Source organism: Haliotis rubra, unplaced genomic scaffold, assembly GCF_003918875.1.
Source record: "Haliotis rubra isolate DU_JTF1 unplaced genomic scaffold, ASM391887v1 Scf455, whole genome shotgun sequence".
NCBI lineage: Eukaryota > Metazoa > Mollusca > Gastropoda > Lepetellida > Haliotidae > Haliotis > Haliotis rubra.
Genome location: NW_025767141.1, coordinates 13,650 through 30,507, shown reverse-complemented (window position 1 = coordinate 30,507; position 16,858 = coordinate 13,650). Strand labels below are relative to the sequence as shown.

At 40.0% G+C, this 16,858-nt stretch overlaps 1 long non-coding RNA gene across 1 annotated transcript; it reads right to left on the bottom strand.

Annotated features, from left to right (window-relative positions):
• Positions 1-5,090: 5,090 nt before the first annotated feature.
• LOC124290052 lies at positions 5,091-6,768 on the bottom strand. The gene is made up of 2 exons (XR_006901820.1): positions 6,731-6,768; positions 5,091-5,255 (listed from the first exon to the last, which is right to left on the bottom strand). It is a non-coding gene; the product is annotated as an uncharacterized LOC124290052 (long non-coding RNA).
• Positions 6,769-16,858: the final 10,090 nt, after the last annotated feature.

Genomic DNA, 16,858 nt, shown 5'->3' with positions numbered 1-16,858 from the left:
TCTTGTCTCTTTCATGGTTATTGGTTAAGTACACTGTCTAGGGTGGATTGCACGGACACGATCAGAGTTGATTTACATATTCGTACTAGGACCCTGTGATGGTAGGTTCGAATCCTACTTGGTTGGCTGGTTTCTTGTTTAACGCCCCACTCGGCTATATACCTGGGCCTCCTTTCACAAAGCACTAAGGTGATCGTAAATCACTAAGGTAACCTTAGTGTAATGTTAAAGAATGGGAGTTAACCTTAGTAAAGGTTGCTTCGTGAAAGGAGCCCCGGACTGCAAGGACGATAATGCTTTGTCAATAACGTGGTACATGCTGTTTGAAAAGTCGAATATCATGTTGATTAGTCGAATATTTAATCGGGTGAAACGAATATCACAAGGATGGACTTTTATCATCCAAAACTGTGTTCCACAGGAGATATTGCTTGTGTGAGATCAAACGATATCTCCTAGGAGATATCGCTTTGACAGTAGATTTTGTACAATGCCCTGACAATGCTATGACGTCATGTACTTGATGACATCACAATGCTATGACATCGCTGCACTGCAAGTGTAATGGCAGTACCATGTTCAGAGATGTACATTTTTCATTGAAAATTAATGAAGAGTGATTTTGATGATAATAGAATTCACTCGTGTCTTCTGATATCAAATATATCAACACTCGTTGATAAAGTAAAAATATCCTCGGCAAGCCTCGGATATTTGTAACTTTATCAACTCGTGTTGATATAATTGATATCAGAAGACACTTGGGTGAGATTCTCTATATATACCGTTGGATTAATTGAAAATCATGTCACACTCAACAATTACCTTCATTCTTCTACTTTGAAAGGATCAAATATTTAACTACAAGACAATTGCCTCTTTCTGTTCCGTTAGAGCGAGTTTGTAGGTCATGACGTTATCAGTACAAAATGTTCCTCCCTTTCTCTTCTCTTATCTTCCTTCTTCTTCTCCTTCTCTTCTCCAAATCCCTCTCCTTCTTCTATAGAGCAACTAACTTCGGCTATTGTAATGAGGAAGAAAGGAGCACCCCTCAAATATGTCTCCTAGGCAACTGCCTCTTTCTAACATACCAGAACGTGTTTGTAATTCATGACGTTATCAGTACAAAATTCACCTCCTCCTTCTCTACTTTTTTCTTTCTTTCTTCTTTCCTTCTCCTTCTCCACCTTCTTCTGCAGAGAGGAAGAAGTGAGCACCCCTAAATCATGGCTCCCGGACAATTAAGATCAAGCGAACAGGCCTAAGTAGGAGTCTTGTCTCACTGGAAAAATCGTTTGGAGTGAACAAAGAAATTCTATACTTATACAATAAAGATACTAGACTCGCAACAATGAAAAGGAATTGCTTGTTAACACACAGCTCAAACATGGGGTGTTGGTGACCTACACTTTGAGGGAATACCTATCAACATTTTTGCACGTGTTGTAATAAATGCGCGCCATCTGCTGAGTGCACATTTATAAGGTTATGATAAGACAGTTGCAGTCCCTTGCAGCTTCAAGAAAGTAGAAGGACAAGCTTAAGTATTGGCAGCAAGGAAAGGTCAGGTTGAAAACTGTGCACATTCCAAGGTGGAGCACCAAGGAAAGGTCAGGTTGAAAACTGTGCACATTCCAAGGTCGAGCACCTTTCCCACATTCCCAAAATGAGATGATGGGGCAATATTTTGAATGTTTTTTCGTTGCATATCGTTTCTAAGAATAGTACATACTTTTACTAATGATATGATATGACAGTTATGATAAGACAGTTGCAGCCCCTTGGTGTCCCAGTAAATGACTTTCAGTTTCAAGAAGGTACAAGGACAAGCTTAAGTATTAGCAGCAAGGAAATGTCGGGTTAAAAACTGTGCACATCCCAAGTTCGAGATGACAAGACAATCTTCGGAAAAGTTCCGTTGCAGATAATAGTATGTACTTTTACTTAGCGCTTGACATTTTTTGGGAACTGTGGCGTGATGAAGGGTTTAATTATATTCTTTTCAGATCAATACCATTGCGACAAAGTGAGTGAGTGAGTTTAGTATGACGCCGCTTCTAGCAACATTCCAGCAATATCATGACGGGGTACACCAGAAATGGGCTTCACACATTGCACCCATGCTGGGAATCGAATCCGGGAACAAATTTGCTTCAAAACGATGATGGTAAATTTACATAGGTTTTATTGTTGTCGTTACATTTTCAAACAAATCTGAGAAGTGCTTTGTCTGAGCTACACACCGTCGACACAGCATTTATCAATGTTTAATTATATTACAGTCAAACACCCTTGTGTCGAACTTTGATGTGTCGATAAATGTGCCGTATTCTTTCGTTATTCTTTCATTTTGTTTTCTCGAAGTTTGGATAACTCGAACCATGTACATAGTTCTCTTCAACTTCGATACAAAGGCGTTTGATTGAATGTTCTGATGCTAGTTACGAGAGTGTAAAGAAATGCTTGTAAAATATATCTCATCAGGAAATACATACTGCGCAAGGAATTGTCGTGAACCATCAATTTACAAGTGCTGAGAAGTGTGAAAAGTGCTGAGAAGTTTGCTTTACCCTGTAAACATACTGAGCAGTGGAACACGCCCTTGATGATACATTTAAAAAACAAAGTTAACGCTTACAGTTAACGCTCCATTTAGACATCTCCTGAACGGCCAAGTCAGCGACGTGTATGGTATTACATAACCAACAACTATCCGGTTGGTTCTGAAGTCAACTTTCTCTGTCCAAATTTGATTGCGACACATTTTGAGGATGTTATTTTCATGTTTGTTATGTAGGTTTTCCATTACTTGGTTCAAGAAGTACATGAGTGAGTGAGTGAGTTCAAAGTTAACGTATCATCGGCATTATGTCAGCTATACAGTCACCTGACCAACTGTAAGCATGTTTGTAAATATGTATATGTGAGTGTGTGTGCGTGCGTGTGTGTGTGTGTGCGTGCGCGTTTGTTTTTGGTTTTGCTTTTTTGTTCATGTTTAGGCTTAAAACAAATTTCCAAAGTTAACTTGCGAGTAACATAAAAAACTGATAGAATAATTGTTGCAAATAGTCAGAGGAAGGTAATTGCGCACCATAATTGTTCTTTCAGCCATTCATAATGTCAAGACGAAAGGGTGGCCAACACACCTAACAAAGTAGGCAGTGTTATTCTTCTAGAAAGAACAGTCCCTGATCTGCCTATGTAGCTGCTTGGTATCACAAAGTTGTATTGTAGACCATACCGACAAGTAGATTAAATTTTGCTTGGGGGTTGTTTCCGGAGCTTGTGATTTCATCACGTTGACATTTAGAAACTTTGAGATTTAAATATCTTTCTACGAATTATGCCTCTTTTTTGCTCTCCGGAATTGACATGACATGTATCTTTGAAAATTTAGTTTCGCAACCAAATCAGAATGATGTTTTCGATACTTTTACTTTAAGTATGTTTGAATATGAACATTGTACATCTCTGTGAACCTTCTGGTGATGAGTGTATGCGTGTTAATCCCGACGTTTGTGCCTAGATTTACTCTTCTTTGAGGTGATCAACTGTTACCACTGGGTGACTGACAAACTATGGTTTAATCTCTGCTTGGGTTGTAGGGTGTTCCCAGAGTGGCCTCTCTGTTTATTACGTAGTAAGCAAATTCAGGGTCCACTCCGCGACCATTACTGGAAGTTTGTGTAAATATGTATCTTTAATTTTCTTGTTTTCCGATGTTGTTAGCTGATTTCTCAGTGAGTTGAGGAGGAAGCTAGTGTAATAATTTATCTTTATTTTCGTGTGTTTATCCTTTCTTGTATTTTGCTATAAGTAGGCTTCTGCATGAATGTAGGTCATATCAGCCTCAGCTCTAAAGGGAGGTTCTCGTCATATAAGTGAGTGAGTGAGTATGGTGTTACGCCGTTTTCAGCAATATTCTAGCAATATCACGGCGGGGGACACCAGAAATGGGCTTCACACATTTTACCCATGTGTGGAATCGAACCCGGGTCCTCGGCGTGACGAGCGAACGCTTTACCCATTAGGCTACACACTGGCCCCTCTTCATATAAAAGGGAAGGGACACACCCATCAGCCTGATACGGGAATGACTGCTGCCTACCTGATCACAACTTCTATGAAGAAAAGAGCCAGATAGGAACTCATCTGCATCCCATTGGTATATGAACACGAACGAGAGAAGCTATTGACAGATTCAGCAGACACAACACCACTATAGTCTGTTTGCATTGAAAACGTACAGATCAATTTCACTTTAAACAAATAAGTACATCAAATAAAGTGAAATTAAGATTATTTGTAATTCAAACCAGTAATAGCGATTTGAAAGTATGATCCTTTGTTAAACAACTTTTATTCTAAGTTGAATAAAATTCTGAGATTTAAATGTTCAATTGGCAAGGTAAAATTATAAGGATTTTCGCAATCATAATTTCACTTTATTTGATTTACTTTTTTGTTTAAAGTTAAATTCATCTGTACGTTTTCACTCCAAACAGACTATAGAAGTTGCTAAAAATCTCAAGTTCTTTCGCAGAACTTCAATTTGTGATGTGCGAGAGGGAGGATGTATTGATATTTCTATGTGAAGTCTAAATATTTAATGAGCCAGTGTTAATTTGCAATATCATGGACATGAATAATGTAAATATATGTATCGTAAAACTTTTTTGTTTTGCTTCTTTTCATCATGGTACTCAACGCTCTTTCAAAGCATCACGATCTGTAATTAGTCCAACACTGTTGGTAATTAAGCTGATTGGATTAAGAGAGGCCAGTGCGCGAACACTTAAGTGTCCAGGGGCCATTCTGGGATGAGTTGTTGACAAGGCGTGAAAACTCAGGGACCACTGTGGGAAAGGTCACTCTGGGCATAAATCTGGGGATGTGTCTAAACCCAAACCTCTAGGCTGCCTTACCGCACGTCAGTGATCACCATAAAACACAAACAAACAAGAAGATATAGAGGAGGAAGAGGAAGAAGAAGAAGAACAACAACAACAAAACACCCAAAAATCATTGCCAGGAAACTGGGCGACGATGGTAACCATTTACAGCTTCCCCAATGAGAACAAAACTCTTGCTATTACCAACTGTTTTATTGACGTTTCTACATCACAGGTGAATGCAGATTCTGCTTATGCACACTTGATGTCCGCTGGCTTCATTTTGTCCACCTCGTCACACTGGCGTTTGTCCACAGGACTCATCCTGTTCTTAGGGTCACCGCAGTAGGTGTTCTTGAAACGCTGTGGACAGGCGAGTGAGAGAGTCAAATGGATATCCGGTGTTATTTAGGTAGTAATCAAACATACAATACATACAAATTATAGTGTAATCAATTCTGAAACTCACACAGGTTATCAGCGTTTAATAAGAGATTCCAACCCACGACTAAAGGGATAAAGCACTGTGAGTGAATGATGCTTTACGCCGCTTTAGGAACAGTCACGTTCACCCGGAACGGGGTAGACGAACAGATGGCTTTTCACAAATGAAGTGGACCGATATGGTGAGTGAGCACTTTAAGTTTTGGCCCGTAGGAAAGTTTTCGATATGGACGTTTGTGTTCATAAAATTGTGACAGTATCACGCATCATGAAAATACAGCTCTAGTACTGGAGAGGGATGTTGACAAGAAGCGTGAGCAACACTCATCTAGTACTGGAGAGGGATGTTGGTAGGAAGCGTGAGCATCACTCATCTAGTACTGGAGAGGGATGTTGACAGGAAGCGTGAGCATCACTCATCTAGTACTGGAGAGGGATGTTGGCAGGAAGCGTGAGCATCACTCATCTAGTACTGGAGAGGGATGTTGACAGGAAGCGTGAGCATCACTCATCTAGTACTGGAGAGGGATGTTGACAGGAAGCGTGAGCAACACTCATCTAGTAATGGAGAGGGATGTTGGCAGGAAGCGTGAGCATCACTCATCTAGTACTGGGGAGAGGGCGTGAGCATGTTGACAGGAAGCGTGAGCATCACTCATCTAGTACTGCGTGAGTGATGTTGACAGGAAGCGTGAGCATAACTCATCTAGTACTGGAGAGGGATGTTGATAGGAAGCGTGAGCATCACTCATCTAGTACTGGAGAGGGATGTTGGTAGGAAGCGTGAGCATCACTCATCTAGTACTGGTGAGGGATGTTGACAGGAAGCGTGAGCATCACTCATCTAGTACTGGAGAGGATGTTGACAGGAAGCGTGAGCATCACTCATCTAGTACTGGAGAGGGATGTTGACAGGAAGCGTGAGCATCACTCATCTAGTACTGGAGAGGGATGTTGACAGGAAGCGTGAGCATCACTCATCTAGTACTGGAGAGGGATGTTGACAGGAAGCGTGAGCATCACTCATCTAGTACTGGAGGGATGTTGGCAGGAAGCGTGAGCATCACTCATCTAGTACTGAGAGAGGGATGTTGACAGGAAGCGTGAGCATCACTCATCTAGTACTGGAGAGGGATGTTGACAGGAAGCGTGAGCATCACTCATCTAGTACTGGAGAGGGATGTTGACAGGAAGCGTGAGCATCACTCATCTAGTACTGGAGAGGGGTGTTGACAGGAAGCGTGAGCATTACTCTGGTTTTAATGGACTACATGTAATGACTTCCAATATCAGTTCATAATAAATATGACTAGATTTGTAAATTAACCTAACTTGGTTTGTTCGAGACGTATTGACGATATCAAATAGCAAAACTTGTCTGTTTATATACTTACAGTGTACTGCAGCATTAGGAAGTCGGCATTGCTAATATCTGAAAAGAGATACAAATGTAAGAGAATGCTGCTATACGTTTTAATCCCAGTTATAATTCCATTCTTCCTTTTCTCTGTAGAAATGTTATTGTAATAAGCATCCCATGATTTTTTAATTCAAATATCAAAGTCCCCCGCTGGATCATCTACATTTTCCTGAGGCAAGGCGGTTGACTGAGTGTTAAAGTGGAAACTGAACATTTATAGTCAGTCATCATCTTGTCTCGGATACATCAAACCACCAACATTCTCCTGAGGCAAGGAGGTTGACTGACTGTTAAAGTGGAAACTGAACATTTATAGTCAGTCATCATCTTGTCTCGGGTACATCAAACCACCAACATCTTCCTGAGGCAAGGAGGTTGACTGGCTGTTACAGTGGAAACAAGACATTTATAGTCAGTCATCATCTTGTCTCGGGTACATCAAACCACCAACATCTTCCTGAGGCAAGGATGTTGACTGACTGTTAAAGTGGAAAGTAGACATTTATAGCCAGTCATCATCTTGTCTCGGATACATCAAACCACCAACATCTTTCTGAGGCAAGGAGATAGACTTACTCTTAAAGTGGAAACTAGACATTTATCGTCAGTTATCTCGGGAAGTGAACTACAAACGGAAGGATACACATTTTGAAAATATATCTTACTGAATACTGGAAATCCGCCTTGGCTGCCGGTAAAAGTTGAGAACATGTATCTGCTGTACTCTTCGGAGTAGCCATACCGACACGAGAACCTGGTCGCGAACTCCCATGGTTTACTGAGACAAATGTTATCTGTACGTTAAAATGAAAAATATAATATTTTTCACAAAAACGTATGCCACAGTTCTTTGGTTCTTCGGGTGCTCTTATCACCATCAAGATCACCACTGCCATCATCATTACCATCAAACCTCACATTCTTAAGATTATCAAATATAAAAATAAAGAAATGTTATAATAGATACATGAAATATTGATATTACATCTGTTTTTTAGCTATCAAGATGCGCTAAGAGTCAATCTTTACAACGCAAGATCTTATCAAAATGAAATTAAACGCAAAATCGAACTCAGTATATTTTGAAAACAGATTCGCAAACGGTAGATTATCAAATCGTTTGTTGCATTTGGTCATAGATGAAATACAAATCTTGTCATACCCCTTTTCAGGATGTTATTTTGTTTTAAAGATGTTCATCTTAGCTGGTTAGAACTTAAACAAATTGTATCTTTGAAAATCTCTTGACTGGTCTGATTATTTTCATTTTCTTTGTACAACCTGTTGAGAACCTGAGGAATATGATATTTAAGATGTGACAATATTTTTAGCCGAACTATATAATGAAATACTATGAAAATGCACGTTGTCTGTCTCAACGAAAGACTATATATTGACCAGTAAATCATGTCTTCCCCTAAAGGCGGGATACATTCACAAGGTCTGTACAATTTGAGAAAGTATAGCAATATCTTTACCAAACACAAAATGTAGAAGTAACGGTAAACATGTTATCAGACTTATTTCAGACGTTTCAAGGAATGTTTTCATGATTATTTAACATGAGTGAGTGAGTAAGTGAATGAGTGAGTTTAGTTTTACTCCAGAAATGAACTTCATACAGTGTACCCATGTCGGGAATTAAACTGGGGTCTTCGGGATGACTTTGCTACCCTGTTTAACACGAACTTTTATAATATAATAGATTATAAAGAAAACACGGTACAAAGTAAAGGCAAAGCATCAACATCGTTAGATATCAGCCTCAAATGGCTTCACCATTGCCTCATATTTCCGCCATCTTTGGTACTTGATCACGTGATAAGTCACGTCATATCCGGTAACATTCTCACTTTCCGGAGGGCTAAAAGGTACACTGACATACAGTTATTTCATGGAGTGAAAGGGTCCCGGAGGGCTAAAAGGTACACTGACATACAGTTATTTTATGGAGTGAAAGGGTCCCGGAGGGCTAAAAGGTACACTGACATACAGTTATTTCACGGAGTGAAAGGGTCCGGAAGGCTAAAAGGTACACTGACATACAGTTATTTTATGGAGTGAAAGGGTCCCGGAGGGCTAAAAGGTACACTGACATACAGTTATTTCATGGAGTGAAAAGGTCCGGGAAGGCTAAAAGGTACACTGACATACAGTTATTTCACGGAGTGAAAGGGTCCGGAAGGCTAAAAGGTACACTGACATACAGTTATTTTATGGAGTGAAAGGGTCCCGGAGGGCTAAAAGGTACACTGACATACAGTTATCTTATGGAGTGATTTTATTCAAAGGTTCCCCTGCCCTCATCTTTCCCTTTCGGTTTCGGTCGATGGCTAAACGAAACTTACCGTCGTAGTTGTAATTCAGAAGATCTTTGCTGAAGTCACTGAAGTCCACTCTGCCGTCACCGTTGACGTCGTTGTCCATCGTAGCAGCACAGAATTTCCCCAACAGCTCCTCGGGAGGGTTACAGCGGATAAGGAAAGGATTAAAAAGGTTCCTTCAAGAAGAGACAAATAGTGAATGAATATGAGAGTCAAAATAGGTTTCTGGGGTTCTAACTGGGATGTTTAGTATCATTAAAAGAAATTGTAACAGTTTGTTTTCCTTGTTTGTTTGTTGTTTAAGGCCGCACTCAGCAATATTCCAGCTGTATGGCGGCGGTCTGTAAATAATCGAGACTGGACCAGACAATCTAGTGATCAACAGCATGAGCATCGATCTACCCAACTTGGATACGCAATGATCCTGCTCACCCGATCCCGTTAGTCGCCTATAAGACAAGCCTAATTAGAACCCTGATTGTGTCTGGTGAATTTCTTGACATACCTGGCAAAACCACAGGTCCCACAGAAGAAGATGGCGAACAAGGCAAGTCGAAGGGCAAGCATTCTGAAATAGAAAACCAGACCTAGGTGGTGACGGTTGAATTTGCCATTAGAATTTCAAAATATCAAAAGTGCCATTGCGCATGCGCTAAACGACAAAGTAGTGGTCCTAACACGAACTACAGTCAAATCAATACACACGACATCTATCAGGAAGCATATTCAACGGACAGTGAGGGTGGCAGATTTACATGTGCCACGACTGAAAACGAAAAGAGTCATTAATCAGCTCTGTTGAATAAAGACCAAGTTAAATGTTGGAGTAAAATTCGGAAAAGTACGAACCTGTCTAAATGTGGTGGATAACGACTCGAGATGTGGCCAGATCTGCCTCTGACTGTTCAGTATGTGCTATAGCTCCGTCCCATGGGGAGGCGGACGCAAGGAGCTTTGGCAGGTGGGGGTGCCGACGAGGGGTAACCATATTTTGAAAACTAAATTTTATAATCGTCTCCGTTTGTGGATACTGTAAGTAAATGGTACAGGTAACACTATTATCAATCTTTTGTAATATTTTTGTGATTTTAAATGGAACATTCAAGTAACTGATTACGTAAGGTGCGTGCGCGTGTGTGAGTGAGTGAATGTGTGATCGTACCCTGAAGGCGCCAGTCGCTGCTCACAATATCAATCACTGGATGATCTGACCAAGACGCATTATTTACCAGCAGTCGCTGTACAGCTGGAGTATTGTTGAGTGCGACATTAAACAACAATGCGATGTAAAACATGAAAAGGGTCTTGTCCAAAGAATAGTTGTGATTTCTATGAATTTGCACATTGCATCATTCAAAAACACTATACAGTACAGTATGGGATGTAATAGCCCTGATCCCTGTTAATTGAGAGGTTAAAACGGCGTATTTAAAGGTGTGGTCTGCAACATCAGCTGCGACTGTGGCAGCAGCTACATTGGTGAAACATCCAGACCACTCAACATACGCATGAAAGAACATGAGACATCCACAAACAATGCAGACACCAAATCAGCCATTTCGGAACACATCACCAAATTTCCTCAACACAACATTAACTGGGACACTGTCAAAACACTTACAAACAACAAACATTATTACACTCAGCGTAAATTGGCCGAGACATTACAAATACGCCGTTTTAACCCCTCCATTAACAGGGATCAGGGCTATTACATCCCATCAGCTTACAACCACCTAATCCACAAATAAATACCCACTCACCCACCCTGGCTTCTCATCACATTCCTCACCACTGGCTTCCCACTAATTCATCCCCCCACCACCCTGGCTTCTGCCTAATTAACTTACAGTCACTAATTGTCTTGGTAATCCCACTCATCTCATTTATGTTATCTTAGCTCATCATCATGCTACTGTAGCTCATCATATAACTTTCTTTGATGCTTTCTTCCCACCCCTGTTATTGTTATCTCTTTATCGTATCCTGTATATAAACTGGTGTACCCCTTCATTCCCCAATATGCTTGAAAACGGTATAAGAATCTATACCGAAACGTCGCCATTGTTAAAATAAAGAAGTTGATCATCCATAAAGTCTTGTCATCCCCAATTGTTTAACGACGTCACAGACGAAGAAATCCAGAAACAATGGTTGCTTAGCATGACGCTGGTTATGTTTCACCATATGGGTAATAATATAAATATGTATTTTACACAAGGCAGCATGTGATGTAATGACTAATAATGCGTTGCAATCAACTCTCAATAAAGCAGTTAAAAACTAGCAAGACTGTCCCTCAATGCTCCAAATATAGGTCTGTTGACGTGCGTAATATATTCACAGCAAAAATAACTGAGTTTCCATTCTTGCGGAAACCTAATGGATACTGGGTAATGTAGGTTTCCGCTAGGTTTCAGTATCCGAAACAGACAATGCTAGTTTCCGCATAGTTTACAAAACTGAAACTAACAAATATAGGTTTCCGTCAGATTTCTACAACTGAAACTGTCTTTATGAGTTTCCATTTAGTTTCAGGTCGCTGAAACATTCATAGCAAAATCACTTAGTTTCCATTGTTGCGGAAACCTGTTGGATACTGGGTAATGTAGGTTTCAGCTAGGTTCCTGTACCCGGAAAGTGACAAGTCTATTGGTTTCCGCTTAGATGAAATGGCAAACTTAGCTTTGTGCTGTTCCATTGGGATACCGACGAAGGATTCTTGTACAATTCAATCAATCAATCAATAAATCTTTATTTACAGTACTGAAGAGGCCGTATGCCTATAGTACATCTTTCATACATACAGTTGCAGAGGGTGCAGTATAAAAGAATATATAGTAAGTATTATCACATCTGTAATGCAGAGGATCTCATATTCATGGCATGGTATATATACATTGCGAGATATTTTGTGGCTGTTTGACTTTGGGATGCCATGAGGGTATAGAATTTGTTTTTTCGGGGGTTCAAGTAGAAATATTTCTTTATGTATTCATTTCTGATATTTGCATACAATGGACAAACAAGCAAGAAATGATTTTCATCTTCTCCCTCATGATAAGAACAATATTTACACAATCGTTTTTCCCGTGGTATCCCTAAATGCCTAGCTTTTTCTATTAAAAGATCATGGGAACTACATCTGAAACGGGCTAATGCTGTTCTGAATTTCTTAACGTTAATGTCTAAAGATATTTTTCTGTACGAATGAATGCTTTAAAACAGGAATTAATGGTTTATCTTCATGTGTAAGCGTAGTGAAAAATGCCACTTTGAAAATACATATCTTTTAGCCTTTGTGTTAATTCATATATAAAATGCTCTGGTGCTGTTACATTTTGTTCTCTCCAGATATAATCATAGCCGCAAGACTGAAGTATCTTTCTGACACCAGAGGTCCAGTTATTTTTACCTCTATCATCGTAAAGCATCATCATGTTATACCATTTTGGGGGGAATCTGGTGCTGGGCATTTTAAGCAATCTTATCCAATATTTTATTACTTTTATGTAACTAAATATATACATAGGGTATCTCCCACATTCCCCATAAACTGTAACATTTGGGGTGTTGGAGTTTACTCCTAAAAATGTTTTGCACGCATATAGATGTACCTTCCGTAATGTGTCATAGATTTCTTGACCCCATACTTCTGCACCATAGAGTAGAATAGGACTAATCTTAGTGTCAAAGATTTTGAAAAAGGTGTCAAAGTTAATATTTGGGAGCGGTCTTATGGTTCTTAAAATGCTTATTAAAATCTTTTTAGCCTGTAGTGCGGCTTTGTCGCAGTGCAATGACCAAGTTAGTCGATTTGTAAAAAGTACACCCAAGTATTTGTAACTTCTTACAACCTCAAATTTTTCACCTTTATAAAATCATTTTTTCCCGTTTTGCTAATTTTCCTCCATTTTTGAAAACTATGACCGAGTTTTCTCTGCTTCCCTTTGAAAAAGTTCGCTTTCTTTTTTCTGCATACACTGTTATATTTATTTCTACTATATAATATTGTATTCGTGTAAAGAGTTATTATCCTTTATCCTAAAATTGTTTAAATATTTACATCGTTCCCTTTTTAGGAGCTCACATTCATGGTCAAACCACTGTTGATAACTGATACAACCACTGTTGACTAAAACTGCGATGCGACCATTTTACATCCGGGCTTCCCTGGTTGGTTCAGCTGCGCGATACCCGAGACTGCCCACACCCTTCTCCTTACTTCATGGCGGCCATTATGCCACTAGAACGAGGCGACTGGGGTGTGTGGGTAGTGTTCCCTTTGAAGTCCCCGTGTGGTAAAACAGAACCCTCCCTAGAAATAAAACCGTGTTGTGAGGCATGTGCAGATGTGGAGCATTGTAATTGATGTGGCGAATTTGTGGCAGACACCAGCTCTAGCAGCGAATTTAGGAGTCGCTATTTCAAAGAATGCAATATGGCTTACGTAATGATTTCATTAGTTACCAAAACGTGGCCATTTGGGATTCTCGTGGGTGTAAATCGGAGAGCATTTCAAAAGGAAATAATTTCGAAGAGATCATGGGGATTAAATTGAAGACGAAATAACTACATCTATATGACTACAGTTGATTCGTCATTGATAACGATTTGTTATTCAAACACAGCGCCGTGACAGTTTTACTTCCGTCCGTACGGCCTCAGAAATATATCTGAAGAAATAAACCACATGTTGTGGGTGCTTAGCCGAGCCAGGATATACTGGTTGTGATCGGATTATGATCTTTGGGGTGCGATCACCATGTGTGCGTGCTTATGGAATTCCAGAAAAAATCAGCATTTAGTCAAATTCTTGTTTATTTTGTTCTATGATATTTATGAGGGTCTCTTATTATGTGTATTACATAGGCAATATTAGATGTGACGTCTGACGCTGTCACTCTGTATTAACTCAGGCCCACCAACGAGTCTATGACTGATGTTGACACGCGTCAAGTTCTGGATGACCTCAAAGCTCTCGACACCAACAAAGATGGCAGCCTCATCTTCCGCCGAAATGAACGACCGTTCATTTGGAGCCCATTCGACAGTTCCCTCAAACGTAAGTAATAGGTTGAATATTGACACAGAAGTTATTCAGGATCACCCTGTAGAACTTGTACGACAACTATGTTTGTGGTAAGTTATTTACAGCTATCAGTGTGGTCGATCGTTCCGTCTGACTCTGGAGGATGGTTTCACCTACATCTGGGATGTTTTTATTGGGTCCTTTAACGCTGGAGTTGCACCTTCATTTCTCATGCTCTTGTCCTGTAAGATTAACGATGGAGTCGATGGTTGCACCTACATCTGGGATGGTTTTATTGGGTAGTTTTAAATCCTGGAATTGCACACTCATTTCTCATGCTCTTGTCCTGTACAGTTAACGCTGGAGTCGATGGTTGCACCTACATCTGGGATGTTTTATTGGGTAGTTTTAACACTGGAATTGCACACCTCATTTCTCATGCTCTTGTCCTGTACAGTTAACGCTTGAGTCGATCATTGCACCTTTATTCCCCATGTTCTTGTCCTGTAAGATTAACGATTGAGTCTATGGCTGCAGTTACATTTGGGATGTTCTTGTTTTTGGCACTAAACGCCATAGTTGATGGTTGCACACTCATTTCTCATGTTCTTATCCTGCACAGTTAACGCTGGAGTCGATGGTTGCACCTAAATTTGGGATGTTATTATTCTGTACAGTTAATATGGTCCATGGTTGCAAACACATTTGTCATGTTCTTTGTCTTGTACAGAAACCGCTGGGGTGACCGTTGCACCTACGCGATGTTGGAGAAGCGGTTGCATGACATCAGCAGGGGCGTAGCATATTGCGCGTCTTCATTCGACGTTGTCGACGTCAACAAAGACCTCAAGCTCAGCGCTGCGGACAAGGACGACGCTGCATTCAAGCTGCTCTCGATAAGGATGGTGCAGGATATACGATACCTTTGCATAGATTTTGTTGTACAAGATTACACAACCCAAAAACATTCAGTTTTTGCTGTTGGTAGTCATATTGTTTAAACATTGTGGAACGATCTAGTATTCTGATTAGCTTTAATTCGTTGAAGAGACGATCTATCTCTTAGAGGTAGAAGAGTTACATGATCGCGGGTTCAAATCCCAGAGTCGTTGTCATCCTAATTCCTGGATTTCACAGCCTCAACAATTTGTTTCATTGAGTTTCGCCAAAGATTTGAATGTAGAAAATACATAATTCATATAAGTCAGTTATATTTTCTTTTCTTTCTGGTCATTATTTGTAATAGTTTGGAGTGTGGCGTTAAAACAAATAAACAAACACAACGATGAGAAGTCACAACATAATGAATGATTTTTATCTGAAGGTAATGGCAAAGCGTCTGTGTGTGAAGCTTTCCGGGGCTTCATGGCCGTGCTGCAAGATGCAGAAGAAAAGACCTACATGCAAGAGGTATTTATGACGTTTCAAACAATATTTAACCAAGTTAGGAAACTGTAGCAATGTACTGCTGTGCAGTGACTATCCCACATTCATTGATCTCTAATACATAGCATGGATTTGTTCTACACACTCTATGGCAAAGCATACCAGAGCACACGGAAATCATCAGTATTGGCGTGGTATTAAAGCAGTTAACAGAAACATGAATGGTAGATTTTGTAGAACTGACAGGATTAACTTGCGTATATCGTCATAATGCATTCTGATGCTACATTTCAGTGTGTTATAGAGATGCTTATCGCCTTGTTTCGATAGGTGTCGACCTCGCCAAAGAATTATAAAAGTAAACTCGACACAGACGTATTTACATGTTTTTTGGTCTTATAGAATACTAGAAAAGAATAGGGTTGGCTTATTAGAAAATTCTAAGATGCTTCGGTGAAAGATCAAAGGCGCCGACAGTACTTTATCAGACGATAATGTGCACTTTTTGCATTACGTCACAATGTAATGCCATTCTAGTCTCGCCCCTCGTAATCGAACAATTTTGCATTACGTCACAATGTAAGCGACCTCACGATGCATGTCAGGTTGTCATCGCCTCGTACAGCCTCCTACAGTAAACTGCTCCGTTGCATCTCGTTTCTTGGTTTGCAGTTGCTTCACGCAGATAACGTCACTGGTGGAAACATTACGTTTATGTTTTCCGACGTTTAAAATTGTCCCAATTCGACTCACAAGTTTTCAGCGGCACGGTAACGTTCGCAATGTTTACATTCCCACAATGCAATCGTGGAATGTCGCTGGACTACTCAGCTTCATCTGGATGTACTGATCTAAACTTACGTTGATAGTAGAAATGCGACGTTCAGATTGCCCCATATGGTTTACGTTACTCACAGATGTAATTAAAATAATTTAGAAGGATATTTAATCAGAACGTGACCTGTCATTAAACTGTTTATCATTGTTTTTTTTCTGGTAACGTAGGTCTTAACGTAGGGGGCAGTCACATCAATAGAACAGCGCGCCAGATAGCCCTGTGCGAGGATTCTTAATTTAGGTCACCGACACCGTCGGTTGTTTTCTCGCCCAGATTAATCGTAATTATCCTTAGAAAGCATTACATTTGGCATTTAGAAAGAATACAGTTCGCTCTACCACGAAGCAGAAAGTGTGCGAAAGTGTGCTTTATTACACTATACATGGTGGTAGAGCGAACTGTATTTCTTACATGTTAACCGTACAGTAACAATAGGGATAAATTTTCACCTTCCATAAAGCTTCTGTGTGGTTTGCTTTCTGATAGAGCTCGATACGAAAATCAGTAACGGACGTAAGTTGA